Raw genomic sequence first — 21,976 nt, 5'->3', positions numbered from 1 at the left:
GGCTTTCTTCTTATAACCTATCTTCATTTTCCCCATAAGATCACTGAAGATCTTTTCCAGAACAGGAGTTCTTACCTCTATAATTGCTATGTAACAAAGCCTTTTAAAATTAAATTCACACCAATCACTTGGTAATCTTGCTAAAATGCAGATTTGAATTCAGTAGGTCTGGGATTGAACTTGAGTTTCTGTTCCTAACAAGCTCTCAGATGATGCTGATGTGGCTAGCCCAGGAATGATACTTTGAATAGCACATGTCTGTATGAATCAGAGTTTTATGGTTAATCCAGAAAATAAGTATTTTAGTGGAGGGATAAAACCCTGGGAATTTTATTGTATCATAATAGTTGGAATGGAGCAAACATCAGCAAGGTTGAGGAAATAAGGAAGTACAGTAATTGTAAGAAGCTGTTCTTAGCAACTTGCAGCATCAAAGAAAAATTGTTCAGAAGCCACTGCAAAACTCATGACTGCCATCTGCTCTTGTTTCTTCTTGTATTTTCTCTTCCAAATCCCAATGTACTACTATCAGTATCTGAATTAATTGATTCTACTAGTGAGATTAGCAAATTTATATATTGATGCTATAACAAACATTGTAAACATTGTTTAAAAGGAGTGCTCAAAATAAGAACCTTAAATACCTTCTAGAATATATTAGGGTGCAGTGGGAACAATGTGAGCCTTGGGACAGACAGCCTGGGGATGTATCCTCTTCTGCTCGACTTTAGATAAATCACTTCCCTTTTCTCTGCTGCCTGACCTCCTAATATAAATAAAGTGAGGGGGATAGACTAAACTACCATTTTCCAACCTTTGTACCCTCTCTGTTAACTGATGATTTAACAGTACACATTTCATAGCATGTTTGGATTGGGGACTGAATATATTTTAAAATGACCCACTTAGAAACATCAGTGTTCTCATTCATCTACAAAATATAACAGGTAATTTATTTCACTTTTCTTGTGATAATAAATTAAACAATTGCATTTCCACCATATATATTTTGAAATCATATATTATGGAAAAGGGTGACAAGTCTAATTGCTTCATGAAATTATCAACAGAAGACCAACGATACATTCTTTCTTTTTAAATATATATTTTTTTAAAATATTGATGGACCTTTATTTTATTCATTTATTTGTGGTGCTGAGAATTGAACCCAGTGCCTCACACATGCTAGGCAAGAACTCTACCACTGATCCACAACTCCAGCCTGCAACAATATATTCTTTAAATGGCCAAATAAATTTTATGCAATAATATGGCCTTGCAGTTTTCTCCCAGTTTCAGTTTTCTAGATCACTGATTGAAAAATGCATGTTTAAAAATGTATGCACTCTGTGCTTAATAATTAGTTAATTTTTATACAGTGGAATGATTGCTAAATATTGTCATGAGAGTTTCTGGTTGCTATTTGAAAGGATTTCTCCACAAATAACACCTTTTGGGGGTAGTTTTATTCTTAATAAATGAATATTCAAATAATATATTCAGCCAGGTACTGTGCTAAACATCTGTAATGCCAGGAACTATGGAGGCTGTGGCAGGAGGATTGGATCAAAGCCAACCTCAGCAACTTAGGGAAATACTATCTCAAAAATAAAAAGTTCAAAGCCAACCTCAGCAACTTAGGGAAATACTATCTCAAAAATAAAAAGGGCTAGGGATGTACTCAATGGGTTCAAAGACTGAACACTTGAGAAATGCCTAGGTAAGAGTAAAGTTTTATTTAAAGTGTAGGTAGGACAGAGTCAGAGACTCTTCCATAGAAACAGAGGAAGGGGTTCAAGTTGGAACTTGTTGCCTGAGGAAATAGAGATGTCCTGCCCTTTCTGTATATTTTAGGTTTCTTTTATTTTCATGCCCCATTCTTCACCCAATATCTTCCTGTGTGACCAAAAGGTGGAGTGATCAATAGGTAGAGTGATCCAAGGGCAAGAGTGAAGCCTCCCAGGGATACCAGCAGTTGAGAGGAACAGTTCCCTGGGGGCAGGTAAACTTGCAACAGGTTGGAGGTGGAGGAAGTGTCCTGAAGGTATTAGTATTTTATTTTCTTTCCTTTCAAACTAGCCCCCATCTTCCAGATCTGACTCAATCATTCATTAATATACTCAATGTCCTTTTGCTTCCACCCCTCTTGTGAGAATGTTGATGAGCCTTGAGTCACAGATCAGCAAAGGCAAATTGAAAACTTATTACCATTGTTTTCAGACTCTTAAGTCCCATGCTGCATATCAGCATCAGTTTTAAGTCTTTAGCTGGGTCTACTAAGGGTTAAAACTAAATATAGATGGTACTGTGGAAAACCAGAGTTTTGAGATGAGACTGAAAAACCAGCCTCTATCTCAGAGCAAAGCCTGTCCAAGGAATGGACATGGCCCTTGTCCTTGGAAAAACCCACAGAGCACTCCTAGGCACATTCCCACCCTGCTGAGTTGTTTATCTACAAATAACAGGAGAGATCTGCAGCACCAGGTGTCCCTGACTCAGTCAGGCTAAGTGGGGACCCATAGCAACCCCCTAGCAGCCACCAGTCAGCATGGGACAGGGAAATACCTGGGATGCCAGATGACCCTCCCAGTAGTTTATGGTGGTTGATAACATATTGGGAAAGCATGTAGTTCAGCAGGAACACCCCTCTTGGCCTAAACCAGTCAGTTCAAAAGAATCCCCCTCTTGTAGTAACCAATCACCCCTACCCAACTGGTTCCCGCCAGTGAATGTGCTAATCATGTTTTAGAGTTGTTATTTGATTTTTCCGCGGTGTGCGATGATTTGCTAAGAGATGCTATGATGTATGTGAAGTCCCTGCCTTCTCCAAAGAATGTTTAAAACTGCTGCAAACCCTGGGCTCGGGGCCTCTCAACGTCACCAGTTGCTGTGTGTGTGTGGGCACGCACATGGAGGACCGAGCTAGCTCGCAATAAACACCTCTTTGCTGCTAACATCAATCTTGGGTCTCTGGTGGTCTTTGGGGGTCTCGAATTTGAGCATAACAACAGTAGATTCCTGCTTCACAAGTTTCCTTCTGGATTCTTGTCTCACAAAATTTGAAGAATAAAATCCATAGACAATCATGGAAGGGAAAAGTAAACAGTATAGGATTTGTTTAAGTGAGAAGTGATACAATTCCCATCATGCAGGAGGGGGCCAGATAGCAGAAAAATCCATTTTGGTGTGCCAGTTTAGGAGATTATATGGTTCTAGGTAGAGCATGGAGCAAAATCTATGTTAAACAGGCATTGAAAAGAGCACCAGGGCTAGAGATACAGCTGGGTTGGTAGAATTCTTGTCTTGAATGCACAAAGCCCTGGGTTCAATCCCCAGCACCACACACACACACACACACACACACACACACACACACAAAGCAAACAAAAAACCCCACAAAAAACTAAAAGACCAGCACCAAAGCACCTTCCTATAATTTCCATCTGTTTCATCCTCAGCTTCCCTTCCCACATCTGGGGCAAAGGAGTTTGTTGGAGGCACAGTTGAATTACAATGGCTTTTACATTTGAAATAGGTCTTGACATTTCCCATTAGTATTTCTAGCAGTTAGGGCCAAGTGTGGTTTTGTTACCGCTGTTGACTGGTGAGGAGTCCTTGCTTCCCCAATGTTGAAGAATAACACCAGAGAAGTACTCAGAGGCAAGGTCAGAGTGGAAAATTAGAAGTTTATTAAAGGACAGCAGAAAAGACTTCTCCGGGAGGAAGAAGGGGAGCCAAGAGATGGAATCCTTGGAAGTGTGGTTGTCTCTCCATTTTATAGTCTCTTTCAGTGATGGAATGTAGGTTGGAAGGCGCAGGGGTGGGACACAGGTGGGCCAAAGAAGTAATCTGGGCAGGAAGGATTTCTGAGGCAGCATCTTCAAGTTTGCTGGGGGCTGTTCATTAATACTTCTTTGAGGTGGACTTTGGCCTAGGGCTGTTTCGGACTTCATTATTATCCCTTTATGTTCAAAACTCTAGAAAAACTAGGGATAACAGGAACATACCTCAACATTGTAAAAGCAATCTATGCTAAGCCTCAGGCTAGCATCATTCTGAATGGAGAAAAATTGAGGGCATTCCCTCTAAAATCTGGAACAAGACAGAGATGCCCTCTATCACCACTTCTATTTAACATAGTTCTCGAAACACTGGCCAGAGCAATTAGACGAAAGAAATTAAAGGCATAAAAATAAGAAAATAAAAACTCAAATTATCACTATTTGCAGATGACATGATTCTATACCTAGAAGACCCAAAAGGGTCTACAAAGAAACTATTAGAGCTAATAAATGAATTCAGCAAAGTGGCAGGATATAAAATCAACACACATAAATCAAAGGCATTCCTGTATATCAGCAACAAATCCTCTGAAATGGAAATGAGGACAACCACTCCATTCACAATATCCTCAAAAAAAAAAAATACTTGGGAATCAACCTAACAAAAGAGGTGAAAGACTTATACACTGAAAACTACAGAACCCTAAAGAGAGAAATAGAAGAAGATCTTAGAAGATGGAAAAATATACCCTGTTCATGGATAGGCAGAACTAACATCATCAAAATGGCGATATTTGTTAGACCAGGACGCAAGAAAAGACCACTGACTCCAATAAAATCAAATTAAAGCAAGCTTATTATTTCGACCGGCCGGACTGCCTTTTCCTCCCAAAACGGCAGGAACAAGACAGCCCCCCAGCTTTCCTACAGCCCAGCTTTATAGCCCAGAAAGTTACACAAAAGGGGGGTTACAGATAACAGAACTTTGACAAGCATCACACTAATGGTAGTTTACATTTTTTGCTGGCTCCAACATCAGAATTTATGAAGACCATTAGAGCCTCAGAGAGGGTCGTTGTCTGGCCAGGGAAGGCCAATATTTATGAGGTGTCACTAAAGTTTCAGAGAGGGCTGCTATCTGGTCAGAGAGCCAGGCATGGGTGAGTTCAAGGCACGGGCAGGCATTCCAAGCAGGTTCAGAATTTGCAGTAATTTATAGTAAAGCCGAAATTAGCTTTTCATGGCTTTGTGGTGAGAGGGCTCCCAATTTAATAAAAGATCAGGTTGGGTTTATCATTCCCCCCTTTTCTTATGTGTCCCTTTCAAATCTTTGATAGGGTAGGGGAAGAGCACTGAGGGAATTTTAATCCCTCAGGTAACAGTCTCCAAATTTTTAGAACTCACCCAAAACCGGTCTCCCTGATTTTACCTGACTTAATTAATTACTTATATTGATAATCTATTTATTTTTGGCTCCATTGTTGTAAGAAGACAGGCGTCACTCATTTTGGCTTCTTCTGAGCTGAGAGAGGGTGACGTGAGGGAGCACGGCGTGAGGGACATGAGTTGCCTTTTAGAAGTCAGTTCGGTTTGAAGTCTGGTTGGGGAAGAACAGGTTGTAAAGTCATCTGGGGATGGGTGCTTCTATGAGAGAAATAAAAACCATGAGTACTGAGTAAATGTTGTAGCAGCTGGAACGTGTCACTGTATAGAAGTTCCCTCACCAGGCTTTAACATTTCCAGTTATCAGGCCTGTAAATTTAACATTTAACTTTTAGTGTTACAGATGTCCTTCCCCATAAGATACAGTTTAATAATTTAATGCCATCTGATCTTGCAAAATTTTTTACTAGTATGAGCTCTGTGTCTAATAGAGAAACCTTTAATTCTGTTACTCAGGGCTGGATAATCATACTAGCAAACACGAAGCCTACCTGTGTAGGTTAGGAATAACTGTAGGCCTTAAACTAAAAACTTTTGTCTCTGGCAGCTCCTCTTGATAGTCTCTTTTTATAGTTATCAGACATTTCTGTCTGAGAATCCTTCTTTGTAGCCTCCAGTCTTACTTATTTTGGGAGGCTAACATAAAGTGTATACCTTAAATAATAATAATAATAATTATTATCATCATTATTATTATTTAAAATGCCCAGGAATGGCTGTATTTTGGTTTTAACTGTCTTTGCTAAGTGTTTAAGATGAAGCAGTCAAACTGACTTTTGTTTCTATCTATTGTTAACAGCTGAGCTTTTATGGGAGTCATTCCTGGGGAAACTTCTCAGTTCTGCTAGTGCCATTTGCGCTAGGATGGGTCTAGGTCTTGCTTGACCATGTGGCTTCCCTCGGAAGCACCAGGGATGTCTCCCTTCTCTGATGACCCTCCTCTTCACAGCAAATGCACTGATTGGCTTTCTGTTCTCCAGTGGTCTCATTAGTCTCCCTGATCGGGAGGTTATGTGGCCCAGAGTTGCAAAGCTCTTTAGAGAAGTCCCCTGTTCCCTGGATTCAGACTGACTCAGAGGGCAAGAGCCGAATATTGGTTTTTCTGGCCCTTTTAATTTAACTTTAATTTTAAAACTTAATCTTAAACATCCAGCAAATAAATTTTAACAGCCTTATATTAAGAGTACTGGGCTTTAATGTCTATAACTTTATAATTATTTATCTTTTTATTAATTGGGATCTGTATTATCCTATCTGTCTTGTAGGTGATGGCTTATTATCTCAAACTAACCCATGTTGTGTTTTTAAAGCAACACTTCTGTAAAACACTAACAGGGAATCTTTAGATCACTTATAAGGAAATTACAAAATAAAATTAACAAGAGTAAAAACACTTAGTTCGTGTAACAGCTACCCTGAATTTTTGGCTGAGTTATACATTATATCCCCTGTTTGAGATCCTAGTAATCTTGACAGAAAAAAAAAACAACAAAAAACAAATTTTTGAACATAACTTTAAATGAACTAAAATCTGGCCTACTGTTTTCATAGTCTTTCTCACATGTAGTAAGATGGGACACAGAGCCTCATCTCAGGTAAGGCAGGGCTCTTTATAAATCTTAAGTGTTTTAGTTCTAAAGCTGATCTTTGTATTTTTAATTATCATTTTACAAAGTTTACATAAATTGTTTGAGGTCACATGAACATTAGCTAACACCATTTGATATCACATTTAAAACATGAATTAAAGAAAGGCTGAAAGTTTTAACCTTTACATAGATTAGGCTCTCATTAACTTAAAAATACATTTAAATTGTTCCCCAATGTAAGAAGTAACAAAACTTTACATATCTTATTGATAACAGGTAAATAAATCCCCAATATATTTTTTACCATACAACTTCCGAACACCAGCTTGATATAATGCTCTTTCAAAGTTTCTACCTTACAGACTTGTATACCTGGAAGATATGAGCACATTAATAGCATCACAATTACATTAATGTTTCTACATTAACCAAGCTTAGCTTTTAAAGAAATGGCAGTACAGTGCTCTAAAATAACAGTTCTTATTTAACCAGTTGTTTAATTTTTATGGTTGCTTGCTCTAGAAAAAAGTAAAACTTAATAAACACAATGTTATGGGTAAACTTATATTTTAAGAAATTTTTGTCTCTTTAACACATGACTGATTTTTACAATCTTATACAGACTTTAGTACAAACTTATACAGACCTTAGTAAATCAATCAGATATCTAACAAAAGTACTCATGAATAATCCCATATCAAATTTTTTACTTATTTATCAAAATATTAGACAAATGTATTGAACAGTGTAAACCATTTTTTGTTGAAGGAAAAGTCCTAGAACCAAGGCATATTAGACATTTTATAGACATTAATATTTTATGAGTTTTTTGAACACCTAGAAAAACTTGTAAGTTAAATTTAAAGACATTTATTTTTATCTGTTTATCCAATTTAAATTGAACCATTTAAATCACATGAATTAAAGATCTTTGGATCCATTTTTTTAATTTGTTTTTATGAGCGCTCCTTATATATGTTAATTTGTATATCATATATATGATATACGGACATATGTATATATAGACATACAACACATAACAAAAGTGTGCACACATAACAATAGTAAAGGCCTTAGTAACTTTTCGCAGGTGAAATCTCCATTGCAATGTTTCAAAAACTCCACAGTTGGTCAAAGATAGGACTGATCAGAAAAACATTAACCTAGGTCTGTAGGGTCAAAATCATGAGCTCAAAAAAATACAGAATCTAAGGAAAAAAACAAGAGTCCTAGTAAAAATGACTGGCCAGTAATTAGTAAATACCATACAATTTACTTTTTTTTCCTTAGGTCTCAGATCAGTCTCCTACTGAGCTTGCAGGCTTCTTTCATTTGCATTTCAACATAAGTCCTGGCTGAGGTCTGGAAGGAGCAGGGGAAAACTGCTATTCTGAGCAGACACCTCAGGCCTAAGGCATTTTAACTATAAGTCATAATTTTCAGGTTCCAATGTTGAAAATTATGATACAAGTTTAAGATACAATTCACAAAATTTTATATCTTTACATCTTGTTTTGTCAACAGATGCCATACTATGATTTACTATCCTTGTCCAAATTAATGCACTGGTACACACAGTAACATTTTCCCAGGCTACCCAATTCAAAATTGGTGAAAAAAGACTGAATGATTGGGAAGTTACTTGCCAACTTGGAAGTAGAGTTCTTTAGTTTTCCATCCTAAGTATTTAAGTTCTCTGACATGAATTATCTGAAATCATAAACTAAACAACTACCTAAACCCAACTTTTAACTGCAGCATTGTGCAATGCATCAAAAACCCATTCAGATACCAGATTGTTACAATAAAACATCATCTTTTAGATACACATTCAGCCAAGATCATTGCCAAGAAACAATTTATAATATCAACACACTATTGCACATGTCTTAAAGGGTCAGAAACAAAGACACAGGACAGACAGAGAGGAGCTCCAGACTATGGCTGACAGACAGAAACCTTTTAAAACAGAGCAGATAAGAGAAAAATCTCCTACACCAGTGGCACCATAGATGTCCCCACAAGGGGACCAGATGTTTTCACAGAGGGGCAATCTGAAATATAAAATCAAGGGTCTCCATGGCGACTTTACTGCATTAAGTGTCTCCTTTTTCTTTTTCTCTTTTCAAGAAGACAGAGGTGGCATAATCCTTACAGTGCAGGGAAAGAAGGAGGGAATCCCCGAAGCAACAGGGATTCGGCAGCTGCTGGGAGTCCCTCAGTCCCTCCTTTTACTTACAGGATTCCACCCCAAGCACATTTCATCTCCTAACATTTCAGTAGTCAGTTCTCAAAAAGTTCTGGGGGTGGGGGGGTATCAAAATTTGTAACTGAAAGTTCGGTTCCTGACCTTAGAGCCAATTAATGCCAATTTAATAATGAGGACAGGGTTTTGAGAAAAAGAAAAAGGGAGTTTTATTGTTTTGCTAACAAAGGAGAAACACCGGGGACTCTGCCCAAAGGTTGTGACTCTCTTGATCTGGAGGGATAAGGGGTTTTAAAGGAGTCTCACTTGTTAACCTGGGAGATACTCAGTTCTTAGGTCCCCAGCAGGCATTGCCCTCTGCACTGGAGGTGCTTCAAGCAGCCAGCTAGGGGCTTCTCTCCTCCTGCTTAACAAAGGGGGGTACAGTTCATCACAGTTCCTTAAAACACAGTCCAAAGGGGTGTCAGGCTGACTTGCTTTATTACCCATTTTCACGTCCAATATCCTTAAGTTTTTATCACTGAAATCACACAACAAAACGCACAAAAACAAACAAACAAAAAACATATAGAACACAGAACAAAAACAAGAAAACAGAAACCCCAGAAACCCGGCGCCGAAACAGAAACAGAGGAGCAATGCAACGTCTTGCCAAAGCTCCGGGGTAGGAGTGCGTGCGTGCCCGTCGGCACCTCTCTACCCTTCCAGAGGAATTCCCTACAGAACAGAACAGAAGACAGAACGATTTCTCGTACTGTCCGGACAGGAGTATATGTGAGCCTCGCCAGGCCACCTCTCTGTCATCAGAAGAGATCTCCCTTAACCGGATATCAGATGTTATAAAGGCGCCACTTACCTATGGAGGCCTCCTCCACCAGGTGCTTGCTAATAGTTTTAGTGCGGCAGTTCACTGCAGGGTTCCGGGGACCGAAGGCTCACTCCGAGGCCTTGGAACGTCTCAAGTTGCGCACCCCCTAGAGTGGCTCTCCAGCCCGGAGCCCTGGAGCGAAGGCCGGCTTCAGAATTTCCAGCAGTCTGGTCTTGTGGTCTGGTCGGGCAGGGTCATCTCGCTGGGGAACTCCAAAATGTTAGACCAGGACGCAAGAAAAGACCACTGACTCCAATAAAATCAAATTAAAGCAAGCTTATTATTTCGACCGGCCGGACTGCCTTTTCCTCCCAAAACGGCAGGAACAAGACAGCCCCCCAGCTTTCCTACAGCCCAGCTTTATAGCCCAGAAAGTTACACAAAAGGGGGGTTACAGATAACAGAACTTTGACAAGCATCACACTAATGGTAGTTTACATTTTTTGCTGGCTCCAACATCAGAATTTATGAAGACCATTAGAGCCTCAGAGAGGGTCGTTGTCTGGCCAGGGAAGGCCAATATTTATGAGGTGTCACTAAAGTTTCAGAGAGGGCTGCTATCTGGTCAGAGAGCCAGGCATGGGTGAGTTCAAGGCACGGGCAGGCATTCCAAGCAGGTTCAGAATTTGCAGTAATTTATAGTAAAGCCGAAATTAGCTTTTCATGGCTTTGTGGTGAGAGGGCTCCCAATTTAATAAAAGATCAGGTTGGGTTTATCAATATTACCAAAAGTTCTCTATAGGTTTAATGCAATGCCAATCAAAATCCCAACGGCATTTCTTGTAGAAATAGAGAAAGCAATCATGAAATTCATATGGAAAAATAAAAGACCCAGAATAGCAAAAACAATGCTAAGCAAGAAGTGTGAATCAGGCAGTATAGCCATACCAGACTTCAAACTATACTACAGAGCAATTGTAACAAAAACAGCATGGTACTGGTACCAAAACAGGCGGGTGGACCAATGGTACAGAATAGTGGACACAGAAACCAATCCACAAAACTACAACTATCTTATATTTGATAAAGGGGCTAAAAGCATGCAATGGAGGAAGGATAGCATCTTCAACAAACGGTGCTGGGAAAACTGGAAATCCATATGCAACAAAATGAAACTGAATCCCTTTCTCTCGCCATGCACAAAAGTTAAATCAAAATGGATCAAAGAGCTTGATATCAAATCAGAGACATGGCATCTGATAGAAGAAAAAGTTGGTTACAACCTACATACTGTGGGGTTGGGCTCCAAATTCCTCAATAGGACATCCATACCACAAGAGTTAATAACTAGAATCAACAAATGGGACTTACTCAAACTAAAAAGTTTTTTCTCAGCAAAAGAGACAATAAGAGAGGTAAATAGGGAGCCTATATCCTGGGAACAAATTTTTACTCCTCACACTTCAGATAGAGCCCTAATATCCAGAGTATACAAAGAACTCAAAAAATTAGACAATAAGATAACAAATAACCCAATCAATAAATGGGCCAAGGACCTGAACAGACACTTCTCAGAGGAGGACATACAATCAATCAACAAGTACATGAAAAAATGCTCACCATCTCTAGCAGTCAGAGAAATGCAAATCAAAACCACCATAAGATACCATCTCACTCCAGTAAGATTGGCAGCCATTATGAAGTCAAACAACAACAAGTGATGGCGAGGACGTGGAGAAAAGGGTACACTTGTACATTGCTGGTGGAACTGCAAATTGGTAAGGCCAATTTGGAAAGCAGTATGGAGATTCCTCCGAAAGCTGGGAATGGAACCACTATTTGACCCAGCTATTCCCCTTCTCGGTCTATTCCCTAAAGACCTAAAAAGATCATGCTACAGGGACACTGCTACATCGATGTTCATAGCAGCACAATTCACAATAGCAAGACTGTGGAACTAACCTAGATGCCCTTAAATAGATGAATGAATAAAAAAATGTGGCATCTATATACAATGGAGTACTATGCACCAATAAAAAATGACAAAATCATAGAATTTGCAGGGAAATGGATGGCATTAGAGCAGATTATGCTAAGTAAAGCTAGCCAATCCCTAAAAAACAAATGCCAAATGTCTTCTTTGATATAAGGAGAGTAACTAAGAACAGAGTAGGGACGAAGAGCATGAGAAGAAGATTAACATTAAACAGGGATGAGAGGTGGGAGGGAAAGGGAGAGAGCAGGGAAATTGCATGGAAATGGAAGGAGACCCTCAGGGTTATATAAAGTTACATACAAGAGAGGGGGGATAGTAGAGGATACAAAAGGCAGCAGAATACAACAGACACGAGTATGGCAATATGTAAATCAATGGAAGTGTGACTGATGTGATTCTGCAATCTGTATACGGGGTAAAAATGGGAGTTCATAACCCACTTGAATCAAAGTGTGAAATATGATATATCAAGAACTATGTAATGTTTTGAACAACCAACAATAAAAAAATGAAAAAAAAGAAAACAGTATATACTATCTGCTATATAAATTACATATGTATATATGCATATAGATAGAAAATACTAGCGGAAAATACATCAAAAATGCTTATAATCATCTTCTTTGTTATAATAATTATTTTATACTTTCTGTATTTTCTATAATGAGTATGTTACTGTTAAAATTTTTTAATAATACAAAATTATATTATAGCAAAGATGGGGTAAGATAAAAAGAGAATGTTATCTAATAAATGTACCAAAAGTCAAGATCACTTCATGGTACAAAAATCCCTAGAGATATAAAGACAAATTACAAATTAAAAGAAACAAACAAACAAACAAAAAACCAAACCAAAACAACAACAAAAAAATTCCATGAGTTGTCCCGAGTTAGACTGGATATTAGACCAGATTTACCTAACTACACTGACTACCTAACTTTAAATCTGGCTTCAGTTTCTGCATATGAACAGACCTTAGTAGGGAGGGTGGAACCACCTCTGAATGCTGATGTGGAATAGTATTATTATTATGGGTTGAATGTTTATTTCTTCCCAGAATTTATTTGTTGAAACCTAATCCTCACCATTAATATATTTGGAAGTCAGACTTCTGGAAGATGATTAATGCTCTTAAAAAAGAAGCCTGAGGGAACATGTTGGCTCCTTAATCCATGGGGGGGGGCAGTCTATGATGAAGTAAGTGGGTATTCACCAGACTCTGAATCTTCTAGAACATATTTGACTTCCCAGCCTCCAGAATGGTGAGAAATAAGTTAATCTTATTTATCAGATACTCAACTTCTGTTATAGCATCGTAAACAGACTAAGACATATGATAAGGATAAAAAATAAGTTTCTGTTATGTACAGTCAAAACTCTGAAACCTGATGCTAATAGGTGAAAATGTATCCTGAGCAAGTTGATCTTTTCTGTTAAACTCTTGATTGATACATACTGAAAACAGAAAACAAATGTTGAAATCCTTATTTTATAGTCAACTGATTTTTTTTCAGAGAGAGAGAGAAAGAGAGAGAATTTTTTAATATTTATTTTTTAGTTTTCAGTGGACACCAACATCTTTATTTAAATTTTTATGTGGTGCTGAGGATCGAATCCACCGCCCTGCACATGCCAGGCGAGTGCACTACTGCTTGAGCCCATCCCCAGCCCGTTAACTGATTTTTTAAAAATAAAAATGGAAACAGACAAAATGACCACTATTAGCACTTAACCCTCAAGAGACAGTTGCAGATCTCTGAGTGTTTACAGGAAACACTGACCTGCAGGATCCCTCAGGGCTCTTCCATCTTTTGACATTTTATTTCTATGGGAACAATGACTCTAGGGTTCCATGAACTGGTAGATGCAAATTACTATACCACACAGGATGTCTGGTAGTTATGGTTGTTGTGACTATAAACACTAAATGTTTTAGAACACTTAATCTCAGTTTTCCTGAGAAATAATATGTGTTTTCCATAATGCCATGGCTTGCTGCCTCTCTCATTTCCTCTAGTTTCGGTCAAGCTATTACACTGTATTGAGAAATTCTAGGAGGGGAAGAGCAGTTTTTTAAAAGAAAGCAGGGAGGACATGCTAAATAAAGGAGAAAAGACCAGTTGACATTTCTAAAAGGTAGATTAAGTGTTATAAAAATGTCAACAGGAAGTAATACTTTATCTCATGGTTATTCGATTTCTGTCTTCAATTCAAGGATACCTTTTCCCTCATCTTCACATTCTGAAAAGACAGGATTATATTGAACATTTCACAAGAAATGTCAATTCAGTGGTTATTTTCATTTATATGTTTTAACATAGATAACTTGCAGAAAATGTAAGAAAAATCTTGGCTATTTAACTAAAGTCTCAAAATAAACCTAGCCAGACTGAAACACATAGTAAGTAAATAAGCAGAGACAAAAACATTCTTGACTTCTGTACTTCCTCATGTATCTGTGTTTGTTCTGTGTTAGATTCTGTATTTGTCATTTTGGCATCTATTAATCTCAGGGACAAACTAATGAGCAATGTTGTTTACTTCCCCTTTGCCATTCATTTTTTATGGGTATGTAAAAATCATATTATAAACCTTTTAACCAATCCTAAGTGCATACCCTAGGTTACCTCCTTTAGGTGATTCACAGAACAAACCAATATGTCTCCTGACCTAAATCAACTAGAGCCAGGTGCTAGACAACTAAAAAGCAGCCCTATACCTTGGAGCCCACTGACATTATTAAAACTAGCAATGTCTGAACTGCTTCTCCATTCTGGAAAACACAATAAAGGTTCTGGACCTTGCTTTTCCTTACTCCTATTTCTATCTCTTGACCAAATCTGGTGCTTCCCCATGTGGCCCTAGATGGTGTGGCATAATTTCTCATCTTGGAAAATGTAAGTAATAAAAATTTTTCAAAGGTATTAGTGAACCTCCCTATGTAATTCCTGAGTCACCTCCATAAATAAAATCCTGTGGGAATATTTCAATACAGCCTTGAATTTATTCTAGACAGTGTTATACCCACAACACTCCATTAAAACTGTTCTTGTCAAGGTCACCAAGGACTTCCATGTTGTTGAACCTAATGGTCGTGTTTCCATCCACAATTTACTTGAACATCCAGCAGCATCTGTGCGGGTGCATTATTTCCCTCATAACCTTTTTTCATTAGGACTGGCATCAGGGAGAGACAGATTAGTACTTTACTAAATTCAGGCACAGAATTTCAAGGGCATACCAGAAACTCAATAATCAATGTAAATATTATTCTAATGCAATATTTCAAAAAGTTAAAATCATTTAGAAAAAACTGTGATTAAAATATTAAAATTTTAAATAAAGATGGGCTTGATATTGCTATGCTAAGCCATAATGGAGCCATGGATCCTGAGGCACTGTGTGTGTGTGTGTGTGTGTGTGTGTGTGTGTGTGTGTGTATTTTTATATTTTTGTATTTTATTTTCTGAGCCTTTCCTTGGAGGTATGATTATAAGCATGTCCTCCCATCTTTCCATAGAGGAATAATTTAGGTGCTGGCATTTCCCTAGGCAAACTGAGCTTGGGACAAAATTGAAGGAAATACAGCACCAGAAAAGAATGTCAGTACTAAGACAAGCTAGTTGCATAAATATGGAAGCCAGGTTCTGAAAGTCCTTGTGGATAAGGTTATAAGATGTTTAAAAAATCACAATTGTAAGGATTCTTTCCATGGAGGTGCAAGAGGGAGTAAAAGGAAAACATTCTGTGTGTTTTTAAGTTTTTAAACATTCAGAATCTATTCCTTTCAAGAACCATCCCCCAAATGTTCCCATTTCCCACATGTGCAGCAACCTCCTAACTTCTGTATACATGTGTGCATATACATTTTTTAAAACAAGTACTCTACTGACTAAGCTATATTCTCAGCCCTGATCTGTAATCTTTTTTTAAAAAATATTTTATTTACATTTTAGTTTTCCGCAGACACAACATCTTTGTTTGTATATGGTGCTGAGGATCGAACCCGGGCCGCAACCATGCCAGGAGAGCACGCTACCACTTGAGCCACATCCCCAGCCCCGTGTATATACATTTATATATATTTGTACATTAAATATTTATATGTATGTATACATATATGCATATATAAATATGTATTCACATATGGTGAGAGAAAATATGTGTTACAGGGAATGAGGTCTTCTGCAAAATTGAGAGAGACCTCCTTTAACCCTCATTCTTATGATTAGGCCAGAAAGATTAGGAATGATAGGCATGAGTTTATTAGAAGAAATAGGGAAGAAAAAGAGGAGATACTCTCAAGTTGGACTTCTCAGGAGAGGGACAACATGCTTCTCTTGCCCTCCAATTTTATTGGGTATTCCAGGGAAGTTTCTAGAGAGTCCTTCCCAGATCCACCTCTGGACTTTTGACTGATTACAGGATGACATCAGACTTTCAAGTCCTTATTGTATATGACATTTTTAGGTTACTTTGGCCCATGCTGAGCAGTTCTAATTGGAAACTGTTCTTAAAGATTTTCTGGTTATGGAAAATTATCTTTGTCTTCCGAGTTCTAGAATCTAGTCTGCATAAGGGTTACAGAATTCCCCCTTTTGGGGTAACTTATGTTGTTCTTATCTGCATTTCATTTCAGGCTTGTGTTTTATCTGCAGATAACAGGTAGTTTGCTGAGGAATGTAACATATCCCATTGACTTAAGCCATGCAGGGCTGCAGGCAAATTGATTTTTTTTTAAGAAAAGAAAATATGTAGGAATCAGTACAGTGGGTCCAGTTTATAGAATTATTCCCTTAACCTCATGTTCCCACCCACCACTCACATCTGTTTCCTATCATATGTATTTTTTAAAAAATATTTTTAGTTGTAGATGGACACAATACCTTCATTTTATTTATTCATATTTTATGAGGTGCTGAGAATTGAACCCAGTGCCTCACATGTACAAGGCAAGTGCTCTATCACTGAGCCATAATCCCAGCCCATCATATGCATTTTCATTATGAATGATATAGAGTTTAGAAAAGTAGATAGAGATATATTTTTAGGAAAAGGTATGACTATATTTAGTCCTAAACTGCTTCCAACTCAAATTCCTTAGGCACACTAGCTGATTTACCTATTTTCCTACCAGATTTCCTAAATATACTGATGTCCTTTTTTTTTAAGAGAGAGAGAGAGAGAGAGAGAGAGAGAGAGAGAGAGAGAGAGAGAGAGAGAGAGAGAGAGAATTTTAATATTTATTTTTTAGTTCTTGGCGGACACAATATCTTTGTTGGTATGTGGTGCTGAGGATCGAACCTGGGCCGCACGCATGCCAGGCGAGAGAGCTACTGCTTGAGCCACATCCCCAGCCCCTGATGTCCTTTTGATCTAGTCTTTTATAAGTGAATTTTTATTTAATATATTTTAAACTTTGGCATGACTTCAAGTTTACTGAAAGATTGTCTAAGATAGTCAGCTGTTATATACCCTCACCTGGCTTACCTAATGTAAATATCCTTTTAAAAATATTTTTTCTTAGTGCATTATACTTATACATGATGGAGGGTTCATTTTGACATGTTCATACATGCATATAACATAATTTACTCTGCTGTAATCCTCAGCATTACTATCTTCTCTCTCCTTCTCTTTTCCATGGATCCCTTTCCTCCACATTTTTTGACTTTCTTCTATTAATTTACTTTTAAAGTTGGTGCAGTATAGTTACACATAAAAATGGAATTCATTGGGATATATTAATACATGCACATAGCATAATTTGGTCAATTCCATTTTGCAGTTTCTTCCCTTTTTCATTCTTCCTTCCTCCCCCTTGATACCTTTCCTCTACTTCAAATTGTTCTCTATTCTTTTTTCATTATTAATTCTTGTTAGTTACACATGACAGTAGAATCAATTTTGGTAAAATTATATAAGCATGGAATGCATCCTATTTAATTAGGACCCCATTCTTGGGGCAGGTACAGTGTTCTATATTTATAATATCCCTCCCTTTAAAGTCCTTAATTTTCTCTACCTTCTGCATATGAGAGAAAATATTTGACTCTTCACTTTCTGAGTTTGGCTTATTTTACTTATCATGATGTTCTCCAGTTTCATCCACTTACTGGCAAATTACATAATTTCATTTACTTCATGGATGAACAAAATTCTTTTGTTAATATATACCACACTTTCTTTTTTTAAAAAAATATGTATTTTTGTAGTTGTACTTGAACATAATAACTTTATTTTATCTATTTATTTTCATGTGGTGCTGAGGAATGAACCCAGGGCCTTGCACGTATGAGGCAAGCACTCTACCACTAGGTCACAACCCCAGCTCCTATACCACACTTTCTTTATCCATTCATTTGCTGATGGAAACTTAGGCTGGTTCCATAACTTGAGTATTGTGAATTGTGCTACTATAAACAATGATGTCCCTGTATTACTATAGTAGGCTAATTTTTGTTATTTGGGATAAATACCAAGGAATGAGATAGCTGGGTCATATGAGGTTTTCATTCCTAATATTTTCAGGAATCTCCACACTACTTTCCAAACTGGTTGTACTAGTTTGCAATCCTACCAATAACGCATGAATGTACCTTTCCCCCACATCCCCACCAGTATTTATTGTTATTTTATTCTTGATGATTGCCATTCTAACTTGGTAGGATGAGATCTTAGTTTTGATTTGATTGCTAAGAGTGTTGAACATTTTTTCTATATATTGGTTGGACTTTTATTGTTTTGAAAAATGCCATTTTCCCATTTATTTATTGAATAATTGATTGAATTATTTGTTTTTATTTTGGTGTAAAGTGTTAATATTTCGTGTTAATCTCCTGTTGGAACATTAGCTGGCAAAGATTTTCTCCTGTTCTGTAGGCTCTCTCTTCATGCTCTTGTTTCATATGTGGTACAGAAGCACTTTAATTTGATGTTACTCTACGTATTGATTCTTGGTTTTATTTTTTGAACTTTAGATGTCTTTTTATGGGGGTACTAGGGATCTAACCTAGGGGCACTTAACCACTGAGCCATATCCCTAGCACTTTTCATTTTTTTATTTTGACACAGAGTCTCTTTAAGTTGCTTAGAGCCTCATTAAGTTGCTGAGGCTAGCCTTAAACTTGCAATCCTCCTGCATCAGTCTCCTGAGCTCTTGGGATGGAAGGCATGCGCCCCCTAGTGGGAAAGCTTTAGGAGTCTTTTTAAGGAGATTGATAGTTGCGCCAATATGTTGGAGTGTTGAACCTATATTTTCTTCTAGCATTTACTGCGTTTCTGGTCTAAGTCCTATGTTTTTGATACACTTTGAGTTTATTTTTGTGCAGGGTGAGAGATAGGGATCTAGTTTCATTCTTCAACATGGATATCCACTTTTCCTGTGAGCATCATTCATTAGAAAGACCATCTTTTCTCTAGAATATGGTTTTGCAATCATTTGTCAGGTATCAAATGACTGCATCTATGACAATTTTTTCTTTGTCTTCTATTTTCTCCTTAAGAGAATATTATCAGGTATTATAAAAGTCTATAAAGACAGATATGGCCACATCCAGATATTTCAGGTTATTTAATTGGCACTCTACTGAATAGGATTCTCTTCTTCTCCACTTAGTTTTTTTTCTTATACCCCATGTTGGCTTTAGCTGAGTGTCCTCTGGTTAGAGAAGGTGGCCCACAACAGCTGAAGAAGCAGCCACAGTGGCCATGTACTTTATTTAAGAGAACAAGGGACTTGCTCTCTCCTAGTCATTCCCATCAGTGTATGAGCTTTTGTATACCCTAAACTACAGCGCTTAAATTTCAATGGATTATAGTAAAGGAAATATTGTTCAACATTAGAAGCATTCAAAATATCACAAATAACTCAAATTCAAATTTTCTAGATATTTTTCAAATCAATTAAAAAGAAAAAAAATGTAGTTATACTACAACACTTACATCTAATACTTTCTTTTCCTATTGTGTTTTTCCTTGCATGGGATTTTTTTCTCTGGACTGTCATTTCAATTTCCCAAGAAAAATAGAATGAACAATAATATGATAGCTAGGTGCTATTCAAAGTTTACTGTGCAGACTGGACACCAGAGTATGAGTGGTCAGAAGTAGGGTACTGGGGAACATGCCCATGTTACAGGAGATAGATACTAGGAAAACTATATGCACTGTGGGAACTGGGCACTAGGGTTGGTGCCTACACTAGAGGACCTGGATAGTGGGAAGGTGTAAAGCAGAAGATACCTGTACTATAGGAGTTGCCAAGAGAGCACACAGGAAACAGGAAGCAAAATTCCTTTCTCCTGTGATGTCTTTTCTGCAACCTCTATGGATGAAACTGAACATCATGCCAACGTAGAGGAAAAATAGATAATGGGCTTATCCCCATTTTCATAGGTCAGGCAAAAATGGTCAGTTTGGAACTAAAAGATAATAAGTCCTTAGCCAGCATAAAATCTTACACTTAATATGACCAAAATAAGACTCTTGATTCAATGCTCACAATGTACAATCTCTTTCTATGCCTGGCTTCCACATCTCTGTAAATGTTACTTCTGTTCATTTAGTTGTCAAGCCTGAAAACTCAATTATTTTGTATTCTTGTGTTTTTTTCCACCTTCAATAGACAATCTATCACAAAAGCACTCTCAGGAAAATCTTTGCAACATGGCTTGAATGTAACCACTTTTTTCCAATTCCCCTACTCTTACCTTGTTCTAAACTTCTATGACCTGTCCTATACTTTTGAAACAGTTGCAAAAACTCTTCTCCATACTTCCAGTCTTCCTTCCTCCACCCAACCAACCACTGTCTCCACAGAGGAGAGAGTGATCTTTCCTGTAGTATAAATCAGATCATGCCATTCTCGTAGTGCAAACTCTAATTGGCTTTCATTCCCCAACAGACCAGATGGAAACTTCCAGAAATGACAAAGTCCTACATGATCTGATACAGTGTTCTCTCCTTTTTCCTACTCATTTCTCCATGTCTCACTCTGCTCCTGTCTCATTGTCCTCCCTATATTCTTCAAGAAGCCTAGACTCCTTCCTACTTAAGAGTTTTGCACTTGCTGGTTCCTTTGCCTTGGTATAGCCATCCCCTATTTTGTCACATGGCTCACTTCTTTGTAGCATCCTTGCATACACTCATATATAATCTCTTCAGCTAATCTCAAATAAATCCTACATAGTCATTTATTATCCTCTTATCTGCCTTTATTTTTCTCTATACCACTTATTATGATTTAAACTACTCTATACAATGTACTCTATGTATAACCACATTATATATATATATATATAACCACATTGTATATGTTATTTCTTTATTTGTTGCTTGTCTCCCACCACTACAAAATAAGCTACATGAGAACAGTGTTTTTCTCTATCTTGTTCATAAGATGTATTCATCACATTTAGACTATTGCCTGAAACATGGTAGCTACTCAATAAATATTGACTAAGTAAATGAACAGAACTATAATTTATACCTTTATTTTAATGTCTTCCACATATATAGGCTTTTATAGCAAAGGGGAAACTTCATTAAAATATTCCATCATGATGAAATATTTGGTCAAATGATTTTCACCAAAGAATCATCAAAGCTGACCAAACATGCTTATTCAGAATATTAGAACATAGTATAATTTGTTATCCATGTTCTGGAGCATGTTTGAGATCTCTCTACAACATTACCCATAAGTTATTGTCCAATGTATTCTTGAATACTTCTATTAAGATTTCTATTAATAAGCAACTTACTGCCACACAAGGTAGTCCATTTCACTAATACAAAACTGAGGAATGGAAAGTTATTTCTAATACTCATCTTGGATACCTCTTTCTTCAACTTTCACCAGTTTTGTTGCCATAGTATGAAACTTAGCTCTGATACCTACTACTTTTTATGACATGGTCCAATTTAGTAACCATTTGGAATTTCTGTATTTATCTGTAAAACGTGGGTATTCTTACTACATGAATCATTGGGTAGATTAAATGAGAAAAAAAAACTACAAACATCTAACATGGTACTCAGTTCACAGTAGGCACTGAATAAATGTCACTTGAATGGATCTTTTTCTCTTTTCCAAAATTTATTTCACTCTGTTATGGCAGGTATATTGTACAATATGCCTAGTATGTG

General features: G+C 37.3%; 1 long non-coding RNA gene across 2 annotated transcripts; it reads right to left on the bottom strand.

Moving 5' to 3' along the window:
• Positions 1–4,620: 4,620 nt before the first annotated feature.
• LOC144371680 (uncharacterized) lies at positions 4,621–10,601 on the bottom strand. 2 transcript variants are annotated; one of them, XR_013431655.1, is made up of 3 exons: positions 9,877–10,236; positions 7,119–7,186; positions 4,621–5,426 (listed from the first exon to the last, which is right to left on the bottom strand). It is a non-coding gene; the product is annotated as an uncharacterized LOC144371680 (long non-coding RNA). The 2 variants fall into 2 exon arrangements; XR_013431654.1 differs by having other exon boundaries at positions 7,119–10,601.
• Positions 10,602–21,976: the final 11,375 nt, after the last annotated feature.

Source organism: Ictidomys tridecemlineatus, chromosome X, assembly GCF_052094955.1.
Source record: "Ictidomys tridecemlineatus isolate mIctTri1 chromosome X, mIctTri1.hap1, whole genome shotgun sequence".
NCBI classification, from domain to species: domain Eukaryota; kingdom Metazoa; phylum Chordata; class Mammalia; order Rodentia; family Sciuridae; genus Ictidomys; species Ictidomys tridecemlineatus.
This window is presented reverse-complemented; position numbering and strand designations above follow the sequence as displayed.